Below are 6,387 nucleotides of genomic sequence, written 5' to 3' on the forward strand. Positions count from 1 at the left end.
CATTTGATAAACAAATATTTATTAAGCATCTACTTGCATCAGCCCTGATCTAGACACTGAGAACAACAACCCCTGTCCTCACGGAGCTCACATTAAACTAAATATATTAGATGTTTAAGTGACATCTAATGTAAAATATAATAGAAGGTAGAAATAGGATAGAAAATAGAATTTTTCTGGAGAAAAGTGAGTCAGAACTTGATGTGAGGGCTGGCGAAATGTTAGCCAGATGGCCAGGAACGACGTTGCAGAGAGGGTGACGTCTGAGTACATCCTGAAGTGAGTCACAGGGAATTACTGGAGGAAGAGAGCTCAAGCCAACAGCACTAAACTGTAATGGCCCTGAAGCAGGTGTGTGCCTTGAAGGTTCAAGAAACCGTAAGGAGAGTGGTGTCACTCAAAAAAATTACGTAAAAGAACAAGAGCTGAGGCCATCAAAATGGAAGAGCTTTGGATGGGGTGCCATATAGGCCTTGTAAACTTTTAAGGTGCTACAGAAAATCACTGGGAGCTTGGAGCAGGTGTCTGACAAGGTCTGTCTTGTTTTTACAAAACTGTTCTGGCTCTATGCTTGGGAAAAAAAAAAGGCAAGGGCAGGAAGAAGGGAGAATAATGGTGGACTTCGCTCTCTAGCCTTTTCTTGCTGCCCTGTGCCCCACAGGGCTGACCTGTATGATCTATATTAACCACTAATTGGCTTCTTTGACTCTGGCTTGCATTGGGTTCAATTAATGAGAGACTCTCATGGGGGAGAGTGGGTGAAGAGCAAGCTTTCTCTGTTTATTACCCTCCTCTCCTGCTGTTTCAGGTCCCCATTGGTTGTTCATGTCCATCCACCAGGGCCACAGTTCCTGCCAGTGCCTCTCTCCATGTAGCTGCTTCTCTGATTTCCTGTAACAACTCCTTGGCCTTTGTAGATAGTTCCTTGACTAAATCCTTCTTATTCATATTTGTCATCTGTTTTCTGCCTGGAATTGCCTGGTGTACCAGATACGAGGCCGATCTGTATTCCAGGGAGATATGATGATGATGTGGTCCAGGTTGATGGCAGTGGAAGTGGTAAAAAGTGTTTGAATTATGGACATTTTGAAATCAGAGCTGATTCAATTTACTACTGAGCCCAATGTGGGGTGAGGTGTAAAAACATCTAGGGGATGCCTACATTTGTGGCCTGAGAAACTAGAATAATGGAGTTGCCTTTGAGGATACTCTCTTGAAGTTCAGGGGAGAGAGCTAAGCTAGAGATACAAAATTGGAAGTTATCTATGTAGAGATGGGTTTTGCACTTTGATGTAGGATGAGATTACTTAAGGGATTGAGTCCAGACAGAAAAGAATTGAGTCTGTTCTCTTTTCTGTCTAGACTCAAAGGCTGAGTCCTGGAGCAGCCCGATACTTAGAGACTGAGTAAATGAGGAATCTGAAAAAGAAAGTGAGAAGGAATTATGCAAGAGGTGAAAAGCATTCCAAAAGACTGTGATATTCCTGAATACAAATGAAGAATCTATAGAGTAAGAATGGATAACTGCTCTGTAAGGTTCTGATAAACTAATGCTGGCTTTCAGTGTAAATTACTACAGTTTAAATAGACATACATGTATATATATACATAGAAGTTTTTGATACATGAATTAAAGATATCTCAAAGAGGCATATTAAAAGTATGTCCCACAAATAATAATGGCTTTTCAATTAGATGCATTTCAGCCGTCCTCGGTCACCTGAGACACTGTGACCCTCTTACAAGACCGCTTGTATTTAGACATATATGCATTTCACAGCTTAACATCCTGTCCAGTGTCATCTATACTATTACCCCCAAAGAATTCAAGTGTCAGGAAAAAAAGTTAAAACTTACCCCCACAGAAGTAGAAGTTTCTGCAACAGGGAAACAACAGCTAAAGGAAGTCGACTCAGTACTCCAACAGGAAAAACTCATGGATTTAATGGTAGGGGGACGGGGTGCTGCCTGTCAGTTCATCCCAAACAATTAAAAAGTGAGGAACAAGAAAGGCAGCTTGGAGCTCCACCTGAGTTTGGGAAACATGTTTGCAGCTATTGCAATTAATTTAGAGAAGAATTTCAGATAAGGATAGCAACCATAGATTGTTGTTCATGGCTTTAAAATTCTTAGCTCTCCATGTCATTAAAAATATTTATTTAAAAATAACTAGTGATTAATTTAGCTCAGTAAAAATACTCAATAAACTTATTTTCTTGAGTTTTAATTGATAGATAAATTTTTCAGCTCATTAGAAATTCACTTTTTATGAAGTGATTCATTTAATCATTACAAACATGCTCATGTGTGTCACATTTCTGTAATTAAATTATTTTGCCAAATGAGCTATTACTGTGTAAAAGATTGGCTTCAAAACCTAATTCAATGCTAGATTAGTGAAGTCTCTTCCTAAGGGACTTGAGTTAGAAAGCTAACAGGGATCATGTAATGTATAAAAGGAAATTTATATTTACTGTATGATACTAATTTTAATAATCTACACACAAGTGCAAAAGTGACTAATAAAAAAATTGGTATTCACAGTCGTATGTGAAGGGTTTGATTCTGTTCCTTTCAGGTGTTAAGGATGCAATTTTCTAGGACCACACTTTGATTGCATTTAATTTTACTGTAAAATTTGAGAGAAGACCTGCGACTTTCTGATTATCCTCTTTATAATATTATCTCTGTTTATTATGTTCTACATGGTATCCATTTCTCCATAGGATTATAGTTTCCACAAGCACACCGAAGATTTGGAAGATCCCTCTTACCAACCAGTTTGCATTGGTTCTTTTCACATTAATCTTTTGCTAGCTTTTTTAAAAATCTCTATCAAAAATGTTTAGCATGCTTCCATTTATTTTAAAAAGTACATGGATAATACAGATCACAATTACAATGAGTTGAAACACCTCAGATATGTTAAAATCCATGAGGTCATCATGATTTATTTTTTAAGAAGCTCATTGTTTTGAATACAGGCAGATAAAGGAAAAGAATCAAGGATTTACCCTGTAACTGTACTTCTTAGAGACCAAAGAACTGCTGAGGGGGAAGTTTACCTTTAAAAAGATAAGTGAAGCTAGACAGTATTAAGACAATTGATCACAGATTATAGGCTTAGTGAAGTTACGTATTAAGTGCATATTATCCTGTAGATTTTTGTCTAGTAGATAAGCAAATTGTTCCTGCCCAGTGGAAAAGATAACCTGAAAGATAAAACACCAACCAGTTTGGTATATAATCTAACAAACTGACTCTATCATTCCTTTATTAAATTGATAATAAATTCCTAGCACCTCAAAACATTCTTTGAGCCTCTTTTTTTTTTTTTTTTTTAAATGTGACTATAGCAGTCTTATATTTGAAGCTCAGGAAGCAAACAACTGCATTCCAAAACCGCTAAATATGCAGGTCTTAAAAAATGAAGGTACTTTTTAAATTGCCGTATTCACTCCGAAGCCTGTCCATCTTCTTCAGCATCCCAAAGATGAAGCACATGTTCTGCTCAGCTGTAGAATAAAATGGCGAACACTCTGCACCACTGACATCACAGGACAGTTGCCTATAACCCTAGACTTCTGACACTGGGCTCCAGCTGCACTTTCTCACGGGTCATCATGCTCAGCTGCGAGAGCAGTGGTCTGAGAAACCTCTAGATCATGCTCACACTGTGCTACCGAAGTTGCGTCCATGGCCGCCTCTGGTGGGGCAAGAGCAGGCATGATGACAGACTCCAAGTTAGGGTCTCCAGTTAGTTTTCTAGAAAGCCACAGGAAGGGCTTTTCAAAGTTGTAGCGACTTTTGGCAGAAATGTCATAGTGCTGAAGGTTCTTCTTTTGGTGGAAGACAATAGATTTTGCCTTACCTTTTCTGTCCTTAATGTCTACTTTGTTGCCCCACAGCACAGTGGGGATGTTTTCATGTACTTGTACCAGATCTCTATGCCAGCTAAGCACATTCTTGTAAGTAATCCTTCATGTTACATCAAACACTATAATGGCATACCAGGCTTGGATGTCCTAGCCATCTCTCAGCCCACCAAATTTCTCCTGACCAGCTGTATCTCATACCAGGAACTTCATAGGTCCTCTGTTGGTATGGAACACAAAGGATTGGACCTCAACACTAAGGTGGCTACATGCTTCTTTTCAAATTCACCAGTCAAAAACAAAAAAACAAAAAACAAAAAACAAATTCACCAGTCAGATGATGCTTCACGAATGTAGTTTTTTCAGTACCATCGCCAACCAATACAAGTTTGAACTGGACTTGGGGTTCTCCGTGGGCAGCCATTGTGCTCTTGCTTCTAGAAGTCCCTCCAGCCCATCTGACTGAGGCTGAACCACTTTTTATATATGATTGTTTTTCTGCTTAATTATGAGTAAAATCCTAGATGTGTGTTTATGTTAAATTTGCATGAAAGTCATGATTTTACCTTTTTGAAAAACACATTCAGCAGCATAAGTAATAAAACTAGTAAATGAAGAAATGATACAATCAGTATTCTGAGTTGCTTTGCAACTCCTAATGAATGGATCTAGGCAATAATCCTTAATTGCTAATGGCATCACCTACAAAAAAGAGAGTTAGGTAATATGTACCTTGTGGTGGAAATATACCACATCTTCTATGAAGCAGTCCTGCCAAAAGTACTGACCTGGATCTGAAGATACAGGTTACTGAATGAATTAGGCTTCTGGAAAATTTGCATTGTGTTATTAATGATAATTAAAAAAAAACCAGCCCTTTTATTTTGTCCTCTCTCTGTCCCTTTCAGTCTGAGCTAGTAGTGCTCTGCTGGTGAACATTGTCGAGAACCTTGCCTTTCAGTCATGTGCGTCTAGGAATTCACTTCACTAGAAAGAGGACCCCTCCTTCACACATCTCCCTGGATATTCCTTTTTTTTTTTTTTTTTAAGATTTTATTTATTTATTGACAGAGAGAGACACAGTGAGAGAGGGAACACAAGCAGGGGGAGCGGGAGAGGGAGAAGCAGGCTCCCCGCCAAGCAGGGAGCCTGATGTGGGGCTTGATCCCAGGACCCTGGGACCATGACCTGAGCCGAAGGCAGACGCTTCCCCAACTGAGCCACCCAGGTGCCCTCCCTGGATATTCCTATCTCAAATGTGGCTTCTGCTCAGCTGGCTGAGGAGATTTGTGAGTGGCATGCTTAATCTTTGGTGTGTCTGAATACTTAGACCTACTGGTTTTTCTCAGTTAGTAGTGAAATTATTCAGTGACACCCTCAGTTGTTTCTCTAGAGCATGATTTCCTGGGAGTGGTCTTGTAATTTCAGCATCTCTTGCAATCTGAATAGGCTGAGGTTCCCGAAGTGTCAAGTCCTGATTCCTTTTAAATAATTCTTCCCTGAATTTCTCCCTTTCCTCTCACATTTTCTAATGAGCAGCAAGAAAAAACAAAACAGAACTATTCACACCTTCAACACTTGACTTGGAATCTCCTCCACTAAGTATCCACATTTCTCATTTAAAAGTTTTGATTTCTACAGAACGGCAGGCCACAGTTCTGCTAAGCTGTCTGCCACTCCATTACAAGGATTCTCTTTCCCAGACAATTGAGGAAAGTCTACAGAGGAAGGAAAGAACAAGACAAACAGAAAAACTGGCCTTTGCGGAAGCAGAATTAATCGAACAACCTCTCCTTCTCCCCTTCTCCCCTCTTACTGACCTACAAAAACTTAGGAACACATTGTATTCTACCCAGAGGATGAAATTCTACATAGAAAAAAAAAAAAAAAAAAGGAGCTGAAAGTTACCAGTTGTGTGTTGCTCATTTTCTTCTAAGTTCTCACCAGCAGCACCTTTAATGTCTATATTCTTTCTACCAGCAGTGTGCTTATGATTTGGGGATTCTTCAAAGTGATACATGTTTTCTCTACCATGCTCCTCACCTCCTTCTGTATCCTTCCTATAAGAATCATTATTATCCATATTTCTGCTAAAGGTCTGCTTAAGTCACTCTAGGCTTTTTCTACCGTGCTCCTCAAAATTCTTCAAGGTTCTGCCACTACCAAATTCTAAAGCCACTTCCATATATTTAGGTATTGTTACAGTAGCACCCTACTCTCAGAACCAAAATCTGTATGAATTTTCTGTTGCTGTTGTGTCAAATTACCACAAACTTGGTGATTTTTAAATTATACAAATTTATTATTTTACAGTTTTGTAGCTTAGACATCCAACATGGATCTCAGGGGGCCAAAATCCGGATGTCAGCAGAACTGTGTTCCTTTCTGGAGGCTTTAGGGGAGAACACATTTCCTTATTTTTTCCAGTTTATGGAGGCTGCCCACTTTTCTTGGCTCGTGGGTACTTTTCTCCCATCTTTAAAGCTAGCAATATTAGGCAGAGTCCTTTTCA

At 39.3% G+C, this 6,387-nt stretch overlaps 1 pseudogene; it reads right to left on the minus strand.

Annotated features, from left to right (window-relative positions):
- Positions 1–3,611: 3,611 nt before the first annotated feature.
- LOC118018154 lies at positions 3,612–4,299 on the minus strand (annotated as a pseudogene).
- Between the last annotated feature and the right edge of the window lie 2,088 nt (positions 4,300–6,387).

This window comes from Mirounga leonina, unplaced genomic scaffold, assembly GCF_011800145.1.
Source record: "Mirounga leonina isolate KUSES-001 unplaced genomic scaffold, KU_Mleo_1.0 Mir_170, whole genome shotgun sequence".
Classification (NCBI taxonomy): Eukaryota; Metazoa; Chordata; class Mammalia; order Carnivora; family Phocidae; genus Mirounga; species Mirounga leonina.